The 17,928-nt window shown below is 39.5% G+C and overlaps 1 protein-coding gene across 1 annotated transcript in view; it reads left to right on the forward strand.

Moving 5' to 3' along the window:
- Positions 1–17,928, forward strand: part of TENM2 (teneurin transmembrane protein 2) — a 616,146-nt gene that overhangs the window by 48,178 nt on the left and 550,040 nt on the right. The window contains exon 2 of the mRNA XM_021528631.3: positions 12,393–12,498. The gene's annotated coding sequence lies outside the window, so the exon portion shown is untranslated. The remainder of the gene's footprint in view (positions 1–12,392; positions 12,499–17,928) is intronic.

The following is a 17,928-nucleotide window of genomic DNA, read 5'->3' on the forward strand; positions in this document are numbered from 1 at the left end:
TGATTTGATTTACTCTTTTAATTAAAAAGCAACTGAAATTGGAGAACACTACAACCTACTAACTGATTTTTGTGGATGATGGTGTGAGTTACTTAACAACAAATTACGATCTACTTCCTCTTCCAATCTGGTGCCAATATTGTTATCTTGTAATCCAATACTAACAGCTGATTATATCTGCCATTAATGCATTTAACAGATGACAAATTTTATTATGATAAGAAGCACCTCACGCTCTTTCATTTGTCCCAGTGTAAATCTGAAGTTACTGCCTTGGATTGAAAAGATTTGTTCTTGTGGAAGAGCTTACTGGTGTAAATGAGGATAGTCAAGCCTGACATGTGGTGATGTACCAAATTATATTACAGGATATTTAAATTCTGTCTCCCACTGTGAACAGCAGGATACCGTTTTTATCCTTCCTGTTGAATGCAGAATCACTTTTCCATTTATAAATTGAGCCTGAACAGAGCACTCTTGGTATTGGCTGTTCCCCTGTTACTCCACATGCAGAGTACATTAAGACACCTGTTCATTCTTGTAACGCAGACAACAAACAAACCAAAATACTTTCCTAAAAACAAATTGTTCTGTGATTAGTGGAACTAATGAAGCTTCACTGCCTGCAGGTTTCTGTTCTTTATCCCCATCTCCTCAGCAAGCCTCCCACCAGAAAGCTTCACTAGTTTATCTTTGCTCGTATTTCATGTGATCTCCCCTTTGTCCCTTTTGCCCTGCAGAAATGCTGGTTCCTGTTAACCTTCCTCAGGTTCCTCCTGCCCTGTCAGCAGCAGCAGCAACAGCAGCACTTCTGCCTGGGCTGCTGGGGAGCTGCTCAGGTAGCCAAGTTCTAGCTTCAGATATCTCAGGGGGGAGGAGAATTCAAGTCTCTTGTTTTACTAGCTGACAGATTTTCCCAGCACTCGGGGGAATTTAATATCTTCAAGTTGATTGCCCTCTGTTAAATTTCATAGAAATAGACCAGCAGATATTAAGAGTTTTTATTCCCTACTCCTTGTTCTGGTGATTGGTCTTTGGGAGACTAATTTTGTTGCTGTTAAACTGCTGCTCTTTTTCTGTATTTCTCTCTTATTTTGCAAATCAGGTGCAGTGGTTACCAGTGATGTAAGAAAGCACAAATCAGGAAAGGAGAATTTAGCCCCTTACTATTTTTTAAGGGCATGTATGCAACTCAATATCTTGTAGCTCTTGCACTTAAGGACAGTGTGAAATTATTGCCTTCAGGCATACCACAAACAAAAGTGGAAGATGAATGCTGAAAATTTTAGCTGGAAGAAATTTGAGTCCTGCCAGTTCCTTGTACTTCCAGAATCCCCTCTAGAGCTTTAGTCTGGCTCTGTGCCCAAGCAGGGCCCAGCAGAGTAGGTTGCTCAGGACACATCCAGTTGGATTTGGAGCATCTCCACAGATGGAGACACCAAAGACTGTGTGCTTCTCTTGGCAGATTTTGGTACATAAAGCACTATGTTGGAATTTTTTTGGTCGTGTTACAAATGGTCAGCCACTCTATGTATAAAGTCTTGTATTTTATCTGGTTTGTTCTTTTGGGTTTTTTTAATCAAAAAATATTTGTTTGAATTTCTGAACATCTAGGTGCAACTAACAGTATTCTTTTATAAACCAAGTATTTTTCAAAATATTGAAATTAATTTGAAATTCTGTACATTGAAATTCAGGTACTAATTACATTTTCCACAGGCCTATCACCTAGAAGTTGAGCTGCTCTTGTATGTATGGGCATTTAAGATTTTTCATCGTAAAGGGGAAACTATTCTTGCCTATTATTAAGTTAGCAAAGCCAGAAGCAATTGGTGTACTTTTAAGCTCTGCTTCATTAATTGGCTATGTATAGATTCACTGTCTTAGATTTTAATACTTGAAAATCCTATCTGAGTGTATTTATGCTCACTCCAGTGCTATCCAGAATTCAGTATTCAAATACCAATACTCTTAAGTGAGGTTTTTAAGCTCTTTTAGTTCATTGAGTCTTTTCTGTTTTGCAAAAATTAAAACATGCACAGTATTTTTTTATAAATATATGTTTAATGAAAAAACCTGCAGGTTTTAAAATTGTCCTGTTTGCTCAGTGCAGAGTGATAGAGATGGCTGGGAGCAGAAGAATTACACCAAATCTCCTGGTGGATATAAAATTTTCTCTTTGTGTTACTTTCCCAAAGGCTTATTAAAAAAAACAAACCAAGAAACTTGCCAGCCGAAAAAAAAAAACCAAAACAACCAAACAAAAGTATCTTGAGAAATATTTTTGAAATGAAAAAGATTTCTAGATTTCAACAGTTACCATATAAACATACTGAAAATAAATGTTTTGCAGACAAATAAACTACAATTGGTAGTTGGATGCCAGCAAAGAAGTAGCATGTGGCTCTTCAGGGATTAACGAATAAATATAATTATTTCTGTAACTGAGGGACTGTTGATAAGCCATAAGTATTTATGCATGGCACATTTTATTGCTGTGTTTTATCGAGGCCCTAAGCTGAGGAGTTGACAAGTTTCGTAGGAGATGAGGACAACAATAAACAGAACCTACACAGACAAAGTAAATCTATCTTTAAACTACAATTTATAAAAGTATGTTTACTTTAATCTTATGATAAATAACCCTTATCTAAAAGACAAAGTGCTGCTTAATGTTATGAATATTGGGTACTGCTTGCTTTGGGATAATTTTGAAAAGAATACCCAATACATAGGCCAGATCTTTTTATCATAATTTTGAGAGGTTTTAATTTTTAATTAACTATGAAGTCTCTTGTCTTTTCTCTTGCACGCCTGAGAGGTGATAGTACTTTAAAAAAACTTAATACTAAAATATTTTATGATTTCAAAAGGCTTTATATATTTATGTACATCATTCTGTAAATGTAATTAGATTAAAAAGACCCAATAAAAATAAGTAAGAATTTCTCTAAACTGCTTAATGAGGCCTAATAGAAATCTGAATTTCAGATCACATTAGGGTTGTCATATGCCCTAATTTCACATGACAGCTCTGGCTTGCCATGCAGTTGGCCTTTTATTTTGTGTCACGAATTAACCAACCGTGTGTTCTTATGCCACTGTTTTATTAGAGCTACACTTAAAAGATGGGAAAACTTAATTACAGTAGTTATGTTAGAACACGAGTTACAGGACAGGGAAATAAAGTCCCTTTCAAACCATATTTAGATATTTACAATATGGATAAATATAGAGGAATGAAAAATTCCTTCTAGTTTTCCCCACTTCCTAACCATACAGGGGTGTGCAAAGTGCAGCTGATGCTCATTAGCAGTGATGTATCAGCACCGAGGGGCTGTGCTGCTCTTGCAGCTCTTTCTGTTAATGGATGACTAATCCTGGATGAGGCACACAATACATTCACAGGTGAAACAGTTCTTCAAAATGAGTGGTGTTTGTGACACTTTGTAAAACAGAGTGTCTGTAGTCTAGTTGAAGAAAGGGGATCTACTAAAAATGTGAAAGGGTAAAAAGCAACTGTGAACTTTTCAGAGCTTTTTATTGATGGGTGTTTTTGTTGGTATGTTTGTTTTGTGGTTTTGCTTCCTTTTTAAATTTGCTGTTTACTAAAAGGGGATTAATATCTCATAATGCCTCTTTTTCAGTACTGTGGCATGATTCTGTGTCTGAATCACACTATCTTGTGGGCCTAAATAAATCAGGTGATCTATAGTGCTTGAAGTACCAACAATATTCTGGGGTTGGATTAACAGCTCGGGGAAAGGTGAAAATATAACTTCTTGTCTTCATTTGCCAGTGCAGAAGGCATTATCAAAATGAGGTGTTAGTTATCAGCCAAATCATTCCTGTCTGTCTCTGCCTGGAGTTGGAGAGATGCCAGAAGGGACTAGAAATACAAGATGGGCTGCCCTGGCTCAGATCGATGGCCCTAAGTGGATGCCTGGGGACAGGACAAGAGGCAGTCATAATTGAAATGCCACTTAGGCTTTCCCAGGCTCACAGCCCTTTTGGTCCGAGGACTTTCGGAGCTGGATGTGGCCTTGGCTGCTTGGGAAGCCTCAGTGGGGCTCTGAGAGGAGCTTTTTTGCCATTGCTTAAATCCTTGTAAACCTGTGGCCTCCCCAGCATCCCCTAACAAATGTGCATTTGCTGTGTAAAGAACAGACTCTTTTAAGGAGGGAAGAAAAATGGAGAAAAAAAAGAATTTTAAACCAGACTACCGCTAGTTCTGTTTATGTCTCCTGGCTCTCGTATGAAAAGAGTCAGGAAGGTCAGATGACATGCCTTGCAGCTTTCCCTGTGGTGTCCTTGCCTCCGAGTGGTGGGTTTGGTCCAAGGGCAGTAAATTCAGGGCATTGTTCGCTGTGTTCAGGCAGAATCCTTCCTGGGAGCACCCAGAGAGGGCAGGAGAAGGTGGGGCTGATGTATTGCTGCTTCTCTTCTGATCTCATCAAAGCACATGGGGACTTTGAGCATTAACATAAAGGGCTGAACTGCCGTGGTGGTGTTGTGCTGGTCTGGATAGTTTGAAGAATACACTCCTGTGCAAGGCTGCATAAAGCCAGAGGCATCTTACCCATGCTGTCACATGCACGTGTCTGCAGCTACTCAGTTTAGCTGCTCTTCATCTACAGAAATGAATGTGTATTTATACATGTATGCAGTTATATCTCTGAACGAGAGAGGGTCTCTGCTAATGTAACTTTATTCATCTCTTTTCAAGAGACAATATAATGCTTATCTCAGTAAGCCTGTAAATAATAATGCTTGTCCACAGACCGTGGTTGGAATTGCAGTTACTATTGATTTTTCATAAAATTCTGTTGGAATGGTTCTTAATTTAGTGGAATGTTAAGCTTTGCTTATATCCAGCCCCAGTTACACTTGTACTTCAGTGGTGTCTGGTGATGGTGCTGTGAATGGGTGCACAGTTCCCTTTATCCCCCCTGAAGAATCCCTCCCAATGATTGAAGCTGCCTCGGGTGCTTCCATAGTGTCTGGTGCAATGTAAGGATGGGAAGAGCAGGACTTGACATACAGGGTGTTTATGACTGAAGATGCAGATTCACCTCGGGTGTTGCCTCACTGCTGCTCCCAGCAGCACTAAAGGACTGGGGCAGCTCTTCCCCCTGCCCTCCCTGCTGGTACTGCCTTCACTTTCTGGCAGCCCCAGTTCCTGTCCTCCTCTGGTGAGCTGTGTTTGGCCTGATGGGATCACCCACCTTGTCTGTTCCCTCTCCTGATCTTCCCATTTGCACCCTAAGTGTCTCTCTCTTACTGTTTGGTTCTGCTTACCATGATGCCCATCTTTGAAGCTTTGCAGAAGTTCTGGAAGTTCATGATACTCTGGCACTTTCACTGTAAGTTTTATTTTTTTCTCTGTTTTATTTTATCCTTCTTTATTGGAAACTCTCAGTGTAAACTAGTGGTAAATACAGTTATATTTATTTTCGCGCTTACAAGTGGAGCTTCTGATTAATTTCTTCAGGTTATTATCTACTTGGCTGTTTGTTTCTATCTTTTCTTTGAATCAGTAATTGCTGAGGTTTATGCTGTGGTCTGTACTCTGCTGAGACATTGATTAATGTTTTGGTTAGCTGAGCTGCTTAAAAAGAAAATCTAAACCAAAACTGAGTATCAAGAGAGAGTGGTTTTCTCCTTGGTTGTGCAGCCTGGGGCCTTACAGGGTCACCAGCTGTGGTGGGCACAGCCCAGGATGTTTTGTGCTTCTCTCCTGCCCAGTGCCAGGGTGTTCATGCAGCTCACTCAGACATTTTCCTTCCTCCTTCCAACACTTTTTTTTTCCTTCTTGAGCAATGAATGAATTCTTCATTGTTGGTCTCTTCTTTACTCTCCAGATTATTGATGGATATTTCCTCTTTACATGATGCTTTCTCAGTCTTTTGTTTTGTTACTAAACAAGAGGTATTATTTGCAGATGTTAAATACACACTATACCTTTCTGGGAAAAAAAAAACAAAACAAAAAGAACAACAACTTTCCTTTCAGATTGATATATTTTTTAAAATACATAGGAAAATATTTAGTTTAGTCATTTCTCCTCTAGAGTTTTTGTGCCTTTTCCTTTTAGGTTCTTCCTCTTGCAGTTTTAGGAACTCCTGATACCCTTGAACAGCACAGAGACTTTGAAGTTTGTTATCCAGGGGTTGTGATCTATCCAGAGCTCTGGTTTGTAACTGGATCTAGTCCCTGGATGAACTACCCAGCAGCGGTGTGAATGATGTAGTTTTTCACTGAGCAGAGTTTTGCTTTGTCAGTGTCAGCTGTCCTGATTTGTTGGTGCAATGGCTTCTTCCTACAGCTGCTGCTTGTTAAACACCAACTTTTACTGTTGTTCCACTGCAGCATCTTTAATTTCTGTGTGAAATCATGGTCTTCTTCACGTTTGGATGACCATGGTGCTTCCCTTCAGCTTCTGCATTCTTTCCTCCTGGTCCTAGGGATACATATTTCAGTAGACGTCTTAGACTGGTATATTTTTTTATTTTTACTGCTTTTCATTTTATTTGAATTAAGACTGCTATATCTCTGAAGATGTTACAAAGTTACTTCAGTGGTGTGTTGGAGTTTTTTATTCTGCTGTGATTCTGCTGTGATTTTTGCTCTCTGCCTCTTGAAAGCAGTGCTATTAGATGCTTACCATGGTCTTTTTTTTTTTTTTTTTTTTTTTTTTGCTAAAGTCTTGCTGACTTTATCCAGAATTTCTCTTGAAAATATAAAGCATTGTCTTCAACTATTACTAATGTTCATTAGAAAAAAATGATGCTGTTTTAAGCTAGATGTTTGGAAATATGTCAGTTATGAAGTACTAAAGTTACACACTTGAGAAATCTAGAGTATCTTCCTTTTTGTAATATAATTTTTTTGATTCTACAGCTGCAATACATTGAAAATACGTTTATAATTTCATGGCTGTTAAAAGCTTTATTATTATTATTTTTTGTTACCCAGATTTCAGTTAATTTCCATTTTCTAATCTACAACTCTCGGTCATATCTTTTGCTGGCTAATAGGAAGAAGAAATATTTTTTCTTTCAAGTTTGGACTGCCTCTCATAAACCCAATTTCCATTATATGTATTGATGTCAAGATGAGGAAAAACATATTTTGAAAGTTATACTCCTATTTGTCAAGGGTGCTATGTTATGATTAATATCACTTTAAGTAATTGTCATTTGTATTAAATAACAACTGAATAGAAATTCTAGATATTCCCTGATTTGCTGGAATGTTCAGTATTTTATAAATCATTAGTTTAAATAAGTTTCTGGTTGATGTTAACTGTATGCATTAAATATAAAGGATGCACTGTGCATACAAAGTGAGTTGACATGAAAGTACTAGAATTGGTTTTTGAATACTGTGAATACAGTTTTTCTTCCAAGTCATCTCTCTGCAAGCTTGTCTCTGTCTTTATTGTCACACTGGCTACACTGCAAGGCAATTATTCAAGTTGCCAAAGAAAAAGAGGGGTGTGTGAGGATGGAGCAGTGAGAAAAGTCAAGGACTTAATAGCCAAGACAGAGATCTTTAATTAGAATTTGTCCTGGCCTTTGGGTGAAGTTGCACGATGATACATTTTCTTCAGAACCACTGGTGCAGTGCTGGGATCAGGTGCAGCCTCAGAACACATCAGTCTTGGGAAGCTTTGTAGGGTGGTGTTTGTATGATCAGTGCTGTGGGTTTGGTTTGGGTTTTTTTCCTGCTGAGGTGAAGTCCATGACACAGGTCGTTCAAAAAGGAGGGGGATACCATACCATGAATGGTTTGTGTAGTCTTACACTACAGCTGTCAGCCCCTGACTGGGACGTTCTGTGTGTGTTCCCATTGCTGCTGGCACTGCCTCCTCATGAGCAATACACCGAGCCAGAGTGGGGAAGTGCGGCAGGAGGAGACAAAAGAAACAGGACTGGTTTGTGAAATGAACAGGGCTTATGCCTTTATTAATGTTCAGCTCTTTATTAAAAAGATCAGCAGGGCAGGGGGCTCAACACGGAGCTCGCCCCTGCTGTTGTAGCTTTCCCAGCAGCTGAAGGAGAAGGTGGCAGAGTCTGTCCCTGGAGTCTTTGTGCAGAGTCTGTCCCTGGAGTGTCCATGGCACACTGGTAGCCAGGGGTGAAGAGGTGTCCAGTCTGTATCTGAAGTCCTGATCAGCAGACCATCCTCTCTCCTTTCCTCCTGGCACACTGGTAGCCGCAGGGTGAGGGGATGTGCAGAGCCTGCTGCCAAAGTCCAGCAGCAGCTGTCCCCTCTCTTTCCCTCCTGGTAACACCAGGAAGAGTTGCTCCTTTGTTCCTGCTTCCCACAGCCCAGTCCAGTCTGGTCCTCTGCAGGCTATGGTGACAGGTTAGACAAAGACTAGGAATTACATCCCCTTTTCCCGAACCAGCACACCCATCCAGCCCCCTCCACTGTGCCCAGTCTTCCATTTAGGGGTGTTTTCATCCCCAAAACCTCCTCCCATGATTCCACTGGTCCCTCTGTTTTGCATCCCAGTCCTAGAATGGCAGTGTGGGTGGGGAGTGTAGGTGATTCCCAGGAGCAATTGGCTAATTAACATTTCAATATCAGTACCTAGCTCAAGCCAGCAGTGTCCCATGGGATCCAGGAAGGCACTTTTGTTCATAACAGTTTGGTGAGGTGGCCAGCCAGGGTCACTGAGTGGCCACCTCACCACTGGCTCAGAGCAGCCAGGTGTTGCACAGCTGTTGTAAGGAGCCCGTTGAGTTCCTGGTGGGAGCAGCACTGCCTCTCCAGCCCAAGCACAAGGTTTGTGATTGCTGCTGCTGTGTTCCTGTGGTGCAGCCTTTAGTAGAGAGGGGAACTGGAGCTGCTGTGTCCCACAGCTCCCTGCATGGTGACAGATTGCAGATTTCTGCACTGGCGTGGCCAGTAAATGTGTACTTGTGCCTTATTTACTGGGCGTGTAAAAATGCTTATCGCTCTGAGCTTACAGCTGAAGGCACCCAAGCTTGTCCTGCAGCATGCAAAGTGCTGTGTAATGCCAAATGCAAGGAAAATTGGGCACGTGGTATTCACAGACACTTCTTCCATCTTCTCATGCCAAAATCTCAGGCAATTAAAGCGGAGTAGTGTCCTCTGGGGAGCGGTGAGCATGGAGGGGTTGGTGCTGAGCAGCATCAGGGTGAGTCGGGGAGGCTGCCTGGCCTGGGGCCAGCAGTGTCAAAAATGAGCAGGAAATGGATTCAGTGAAGCTCTGAGTACCTTGTGCTAAATGATCTATTGACTAAAAAAAAAAAAAAAAAATTAAAATTAAAAATACTACTAATAAAACAAAATACAGAGTATGTACCAAGCAGGACAAATTGTCTGTGTTATGTAGATTTTGCTGTTTCCTGGCTTTTGGATGCTTGCAGCTGTGATATTTCATTTCTATCATTACTGTGTGTCTAATCTATAACCTTCATCTGAGAAACACGACTCATTAATTAATCATTACCAAGGGCAAGACATGCAACAGCATCAAGTGTGCCAAATCCTCTCTCAAAGTTTTTAAGTGTCTGACTGCTCGTAGATAGCATCTCGGCAGTCCTGGCAGATTACTCTAAAGGACCAGATCTTGCAGCACATACTCAATTTATGGGTTTTTATATCAGTTCTTCCAGTGGCACTCCAAGTAATTTGCAACCCTGCCTTCCATTTATTTAACCCTTTCCATACTGCTGCTCTGAGCCCTGCTGCTGTGGTTCCTGGCACGGCTGGGGTGGCTGGGATGTGGATGGCAGCAGGGACCTGGAGGTGGCATTGGTGCAGATGGGCAGCCCTGTAGTTCTTAATGCTCACGTGTGCCTCAGTGGCACTGATGTGGAGATGTGGAGAGGCATCATGGAAATGGGCAAACTCTGCTGCACTGTGACTTCTCTTCTGAGAAACAGTGAAACTCCATTTATATGCTGGTTATGTAGTACCTGCTAAAATTATTTTTATTATTCTAAGAGATATCTGAAAGGAACAACTTCATTCCCTTTGGCTTTGCTTCTTTTCTTGCTTGGTTTGGCTTGTTTGTAAATACTGGTTGATGTTTACAAACACTTCTCCCCTGCTCTCTTATAGAAAGCTACTTCAAGGCAAAAAAATATTAGAACTTGTCAGACTGTATTTTTAGTCAGTCTTGGTAACAAGTACTTTATTGACAACTCTATAATAAAACATGAAACCTGTTTTGATTTTTGTTAACTAATTTTCTACATGGATTTATGATGGAGATTTTTTTTTTGTTTGGCTTGCTTGGGCTTTGTTTCTTTTCTAATTCTGTTACAGCTAGAAAGTTTCACCTTTCTTTGGACCTTCCACATATAAAGAGGACAAAGGAAAAATTGAGAACTGAGATTGTAGCTCTACTGCAGTTTTTTACAGTTATATGCTTTTACATTCTCCTATGACTTTGAAAAGCTCTGTACTTACTTCAGCCTGATTTTTAAAGTCATTTTTGCACGATCTTTTCTCTTTCTTACGCATTGCTCCATGAGCAGAGGCGACTCCAGCAGCCCAGTGAGGGCCAGCACGGTGGCCAGGGTGGGGGTGACAGGCTGGCAGTGCCTGGGCAGGGCTGGACCTGTCCCCTCCTGGTGCCAGGGACTGTGCCCCAGCAGAGCCCTGAGCATGGCCACTGTGGGCTCCAAATCCAAAAAACTTCTCAGCTGTAGCTGCCAAGTGGCCACGTGTCCTTCAGTCAGCCAACAGCTCCCTGTGATCAGTTTGAAAAGTCTGGGTGAGGTGGGCTTTGCTGAGGTTTAAAGCTGTTCTCATATGAGGTAGATTTTAGCTCTCACATATTAATTATTCTTTTTCTTGGTAGCTTATCAGTGTCTATATCTTTGTAACCCAGCACTGTTCTTGTGGAGCTTGCTGTTCCAAATCCAGCAGCTCCTGAAATAGTGATACACAAACAGGGAACGTATAAAATAATTAACAATTATAAGCAAATACTGTAAATGGCACAGAATTACCAAAGCAGGAGGTAGGTATTAGAAGTGTAATTTGCACTTAGGCATAGGTTGATAGGATTGCACAAAAGAAAGTAAGCATAATAGTGAAAATAAGGAGATTATGAAAGTAAAGACTGTATCCCAAACCCTAATTAGTGAGGTTATCTGCATTTCAGCTTTCATATTTGCTCATTAAAAGCACTGGGGTTTTTTTCACCTTGATTCATATTCCTAGAAAATCTTATGCCAGGATTCTGGCCATAAAGATTTTACATGATACTAATGTAAAATGTGTATCCAGTTCTTTGTCTTATTTTAAAAAATGGATGCTTTATGGAAAGCTGTTGGCTTGAAATGCCTATTCATTTCTGGGAGATAAACCTCAGCAGTTAAGCAGTTCTAGTACATCAGGCTTCTTTTTTAACCAAAAATAAGTACTGTTAATTTAAATTCAGTGAAAGACATGGATAAAGCAGTGTTAAATGCTCTCACTGTTAAAGGAAAGTAGCTTAAAAGTTTCATGCAGAACAGTGGAAAGCATTAGCTTGTCTCTATAGGCTTTTGTACATACTTATGATGAAACATTTGGCTCTAATATTGATGGTTGACATGTCTGTTCTCCCCTGCAGCCTGTGAGAATTTTGTATTTTTTGAGTGGGCTGCCATAAACTATTCTAATTTTTTGGCAGAATGACCAATCACTTCTTCACCCTTATTTCTTATTGCTTAGTTTCATAATGCAAGGTGAAACACATGCTTCTTTCAAAGGCATCTTACATATCATTTTGGCTCTGGCTGGCTCATTTCATTGACCAGGTGGAAATTGCTGAAGCAATGGACATATTAGGTAATATTTGTTTTTCCAAAAATACTTTTGTAGATAATAGAAATTCTGAAGAAAATGTGTGAATCAACAGGTATTAGAAGGTACTGGACACTGAGAAAGAAAGTCATAAATTGACAGAGAAAGCAATAAATGGTCTGTGAGGTGCTGACATCTAAGGCTATTTTAATTTAAACTTTTTTGGTAATAAAAATGCCCAGTGGAAAAAGTATAGTGGTGCTAAAGTATTGAGAATTTCTGCTTAAGTTCATCATGGCCTTTTGTTCTTTTGAACTGAGTAGGGAAGATGTAGTTATGTCATATTTACTAGTTTAGCAGTGTAAAAGTTAAATTACTAAGCAACCTCTGTGCTTGAGTGTCTGCATTTGGGACAGGGTGGAGAGAGAAGAGGAAGCATATGGAAAGAGGAATCTAGATTTATTTCTTACATCTGGTGTGATTAGATTGTGGGATCCTCTTGATGGTTAAAAACTGTGATAGATAAACACCAAAACACTGTTGAAGCCTTTAGTTATTGTTAGGATTTTACAGTTTGTTTTTTTTTCCTGAAAGTTATACTTATTTCTTTCTAACAGATCCATCTTGGTTTTCACTGCCTACTGCAGTTAAGAATTCCCTCTCCCCTGATGAGCTAAAGACAAAACCCCTGAGGACTGCCAGAGCCAGCACTGCGACTGCCCGGTCAGTGAGTACTCACAGCCTGACTTTTGTGTGCTTGCTCACAGATGTGTTTGTATTGTTGGCCAAAGTGGTTCCAACTATGCTTCAAAAGTGCCTGGGAAGATCTCTGCAGGAAAAGTGGTTTTGTAGAGGAAAGCAATTTGTCTCAGCACTTTGCTCTGAAGAATCTACTTCAGTCTTTTCCAGCCCAACTGAATGGCTTCAGAAGGCCCCTCTAAAAGGAATATGCCTTTTTCCTGTCTACCTGCATGTTCATCTGGGGTATTGCTCATCCTGACAAACTCAGGATCAAATGAGGGTGTTAGGAATGTATTGCTCCTGACATCAAAGCAATTTTCACTCAAATGAGTTCTTTGTTCAGATCCTGAACACAGCAATTTTTTTTTTTACTTAAGCTGTATGACTGGCTGCATATAGTTCTATATCTGTGTATAGAGAATAGATGCCATGCAGAGAAAAGACAAAGAGAAGAAACCTTTTCATTATCTGTTCTTTCATGGTGTCTGTAACTGCTGGTCAGAATGCTCACAAGACACCCTACAGTTTAATTAATGTGTACATGTTGTACACATGCTCTGGGAATTCAGGTAATTATATAAAGTACCACACTTATCCCAGTGTGTCCAGCAGTGGAAATGGGCTGCCCTGCTTAAGAATAGCTGAAGTGTAAAGGGAACATAACCTTTGGTTGATAGAGTCCCATCAGAAAAAAAAAAAAACAAAACCAAGCCCAACTTATCTTCCAAAAAAAATCTGTCTTCTCTTATGCATTTTAATTTTACTGAGAAAGAATTCTCAGGTGTCTCACTGAAAATCATACTCGAGTAATTTAACTCAGTGGCAGTATTTCATGGGACGCTACCTCCAGATTGTGCCTTTTCTGACAGAAATCTCTCATTTGGAGTTAGTTTAATATAACATTTTGAATTGTTTCACTTGTCTTGAAAAGCATGGCAAAATAGTGGAGTTTAGATATGGCAAGCATCAAATTGTGAGGGAATTCTTTAATTCACACTGAAAAAAATCAACACATTCTTCTGCATTGTTTGCAATGGGTCACTTGGTTGTCATTATGTATTTCTACTGGAAAGTTAATTTCTGACTCCAGGGCTGTACTTTTTCAGTTTTTAGACTATTAAGATCTGTGCTCCATATCATAAAGTAAACTACTCCAAGGGCCTGATCTTTAAATTTTCAAATTTTATATAGTGTAAGAAAATTAAAAGGAGAAAAATGAGATACCTCAGTATAAGGAATCCTTGATCTGGTGGGATTGTGGTGGTTTTAAAATTTATTTTTGTTATTTTACTGGTCTAAGTTTCATGACAGCTTTCTGCCATTTCTGTATGGTTAGAAACATGAAATAGAGGATTCCTGCAATCCGTTTTGGCTATTTTAAGTGTTTCCATCTAGTCTATGTATAAGTTATTTGTATATGCTCTGTGTACATGTTCCTGTATTTAAGAGATCTTCATAGCCCATCTTTAAGTAGTTAAGGAACAGATTGACAAGTACTTCCCACACCAAATTCCAGGAGAGCAAACATTAAATGATAAAAGAAGCTCTCACTTTTGCTCTGTATCTCAACTGCAGTTTGTCAGGGAAAGGTTGCAGAAGTAGGTCCTTGGTGAAAATTTCAAAACACCTGATAGCTCAGTCTCAATATCCCTGCTGTAGTCTTGGTTTGTTTGTTTTTGCTGTTTTTTACAATAACACCAAGTGATCTCCCAATGTCAGACAGCAAGTCTGTAGCAAAGCTGAACATGAAACCAAATTCATAATTCCATGCAGTAACTGTGGTTGAGAATATGACTGTTTAAACTTTCAATATGATGGCTAAGTCCTGTGCATTACTTATTTCATTGCTCTGGAAAATACTGAGGCCAGGAAGGATTTTCAGATACTGAAGAAAAACTTGTCTTCTTGCTCCCCATCTTATGTCTCTGGGAGTTTGCTCAGGGTTTGGTTTGAGTTGAGACACAGCTGGGACAAGGAGCTCAGTGGTGTTTGTGAGGAGCAGAACTTTCCTTTGGTGGCAGTGAAATATTTGCTTTAGAGGATCTCCAGCAGTTCCTCCAGCTGAAGGAGGGCTCCTCACAGTGCCCTAGGACAGGGGAAGAACACAAGCACCACAGGATCCCACACAGCATGGTACAGCAGCTGATTTGGGGTTTCACTTTGGGGCTTTAGGGTTTTGGGAGATGTTCTGTCTTTATGTGGGAGTGAGTCTCCCTTAGCTGAAGGTTTGGGGTTGGGAATTTGCCCTGAGCTCTGTCCCAGGTGCTGGTGGCATCACTTGTTTTCAGCCTGCTGTCTGTTCTTAATTTCACTCCTAAACTTGTGCTCCTGTGCATTTCCTGGTGTGATGAGGAAGTGTTGGTAACTTCCCAGCTAATTCCCTTTTGTATGGTTTGCCCAGCCCTTCAGCACTGCCTGTTTTTGCCTTATTCTTTATGAATCTGTCAAAAACTCACTGTCAGTTCCCAAACCACTGTCGAGACTCATTTTCCTCCACTGTGCCCTTCTCCAGCATCCTCTGGGTTCTTCAGGGGCCATGGTTGTGGCATCAATATTTCAGCATATTTGTTAGGTTTGGGTTTTTTTTTTTCTTTCTTTTCAACAAAGGCTGCTATCATCCCATCATGGTGGATCAAAGTCTTTAGAAAGTACCTACCTTAGAGGAAAAATAAGTTTAACTTCTTGAACAAAACCCTTGTGGACTTATTCTCAAGGGAGGACTCAGTTTCTTAGCTTTATGTATCTTGACAGGAAATTCTCGTCTTCTGAGGGAGCTGGAAGAAAACAGCCTTTTCATCACTGCCAACTTCTGTGCTCTTCTTAGTTCCAGGTCTGGATGATGCAAATTTTTTGGTATTTTTAGTGCTGCCACTCTGAAAAAAAGAGCATATTCTATATGGTTTGAAAGCCTTCTGTAAACTCCCATTGGTATGAATAGTCAAAACTACTTGAGCAAATTGCTGAAGAAGCCTTTTTTACTGTCAGACTTGGCTGCCTCTACCATGTTGAGTTTATTAGTTTGCAATGATTTTGAAAGGGAACAGAAAGTAACAAATAACGTGTTCTTAAGTATTTGTATCTTTTATTTTTTAGGCAACAAACTCGCAATCAGAGCTTGATAAGTATTAGCACTCACAAATGGAGCCACAAAACCAATGCAACTTCTGCTATTGATTTTTCTTCTGAGTAACTCTTGGCAGCAGAGGCAGGTTAGCATCCTGTGTAAGCATCAAACTTAGAGTAAATGACTCTAAATTATAATCTAACCAATGAATCAGCATTGCTACAGTGTTGTCCTCCCATTCCTCACCCCATACCTGAAGTGTATATCCCAAATAAGAAACAATGCATCAGAAAATTGTTTTAATTTTATTTTTTAATTAAATACAGAGAAATGGATGCTGTCCTGGAATTACCAGCAATAATAAAGCCTGATGAAAGAGCAGGGACATATATGCTATTAAAATACATCATTGTAATGTGGTAATTACAGAAGTAGAATTAAGGTGTTGCCCATGATTTTGTAAAGTATGCCATATCACCAAGTACCACTTTTTAAATATTTTTGTCTTTGTTATGAAGTTCAGTAAGGTATTAATGGGGCTAACCACTTTTACAAGTGGTTTTAAATTTATCAGGACATATACCCACACATTGGCCTTAGCACTGCAAGCATATTTGTCGGGAGAGAAATTTATTTGGCAGCATTCTTTAAGACACAAGATTTGATATGAGGAGATGAAGCACTGCCATTTCTCTAGTACTGCATGAGCAGATGAGAAATTGAATATTACTTTGGATAAATTCAGACCTCTCTCAGATGTATGGAAGATTGAAATAATTCAAGCAGAACAGTAAGTCTAGGATAATTTAAAAAATAAAGTACTGTATCTTAAAGTATTTTAGTGGACTCTAGATATGAGTGTTCAGACTAAGAAGGATGTAGTGAGAAAAACTAAATATATAAAAATACCAAATTATCACTAAATTCAAGTAAAAATGTACTGGAAAAGATAACTGGATGTTTGAGGTCCTGTTGTTTTTGTTTGGTTTCTTGGGTGGTTTTTTTTTTGTTTGTTTGTTTTTTTTTTTGACTGACTGCTATGTAGTGTACAAAGTTGAGTGTTGATAAATAGATACTGATAATATTTGCTATTTTATGAGAATTCTCTTTGAATCATATACAAATTTTATTAACAATAATCTGTATTCTATGCCATGGCATTGTATAATTCATGTATTCTTCAAATACTTCAGTGGGATATGAGATTTTGTGTGAAAAAGGATATTGTATAATTCATTTTTTTTTTATAAACTTGAGTGGGATAGGAATCTCTGTGTGAAAAAGGCTCTGTGGGGAAAAATATTTGAGCTTTGACCTTTGATTTTTCTAAGGACAAGTTTAATATATGTCATAGTTTTTAAAAAAGAAAACTCATCTTTTGCCTTCTGTGGGAATATGGGACTGTGGGTGAAAGGGTGGGGAGAGGAAATACTTTCAATATTCAGGCTGGCCTAGAGTGGCAGCCTGAGGGAAATGTTAGGAAAACTATCTGAATGCTTCTTAAAGTGAGACTGAAGGGGACAGTCTTGCCTAGAAGCTCCAGAAATGACGTTCTGTGCATTCTGGGGCTATCCTTGGAAAGCCCAAAGAAAACAGTTGCAGCTCATGACAGATGGTTCTCTGTGAAATAGTCTGTGGTACCTGCTACAAGCACTGAATAGAGGTGCCTGATGTGAAGGGAAATGTAAAATCCTGTCCGTGGTGCAGTAATCTGCCCTTTATTTATGGTTTTATTCCTTCCTTCCTGTACTAAAAACTCAGCACTGGTAATTCTAGGTTTTTGTGCAACTGATTCTGAATTCATCCTGGAAACTTAGTGGGGTTTCAAGAGAAGTTTTATGTGTTTCAGAATGATGTAGCCCTTCCTGTTTGATGATGAATCCTGGGCTGAACTATTTCAGAGTGAAATGGTTTCCTTGTGAAAGGTCCTATTTCCTTGTGAAAGGGAAAGTTCTCAGTCAGCATCTGTCCTGGAAGAAACCCTCTGTCTGTAATTACTTCGTGACTGCAGTTTGAGGTGCTGTGACTGTGTAGGTGTCTGATAAATGTTTTTGGTGGAATGGAGCACACGTATGAAGAATGAGTGGATAAAGCTGCATTTCAGTTCCATTCATTCCAGACCAGTCTGATGCCTTTGCCTGCATGAGCAGATTATTTTTGTGTATTTAACAAAAAAAAAATAAATCTTTATGAGAAGGGAATGTTGGTAAATCTATGTTTTCTTTCAGGTTTTTCCTTTGCTTTTTATTGCACTGTTGGTGTTTCTAAAAGTAGCAGGTACAAATAAAAAATATAGTTACAAAAATTAAATCACGTCAACTTCTAGTGAGCAACCTGTATCTGCTTGG

Source organism: Lonchura striata, chromosome 15 (assembly GCF_046129695.1).
Source record: "Lonchura striata isolate bLonStr1 chromosome 15, bLonStr1.mat, whole genome shotgun sequence".
Classification (NCBI taxonomy): Eukaryota; Metazoa; Chordata; class Aves; order Passeriformes; family Estrildidae; genus Lonchura; species Lonchura striata.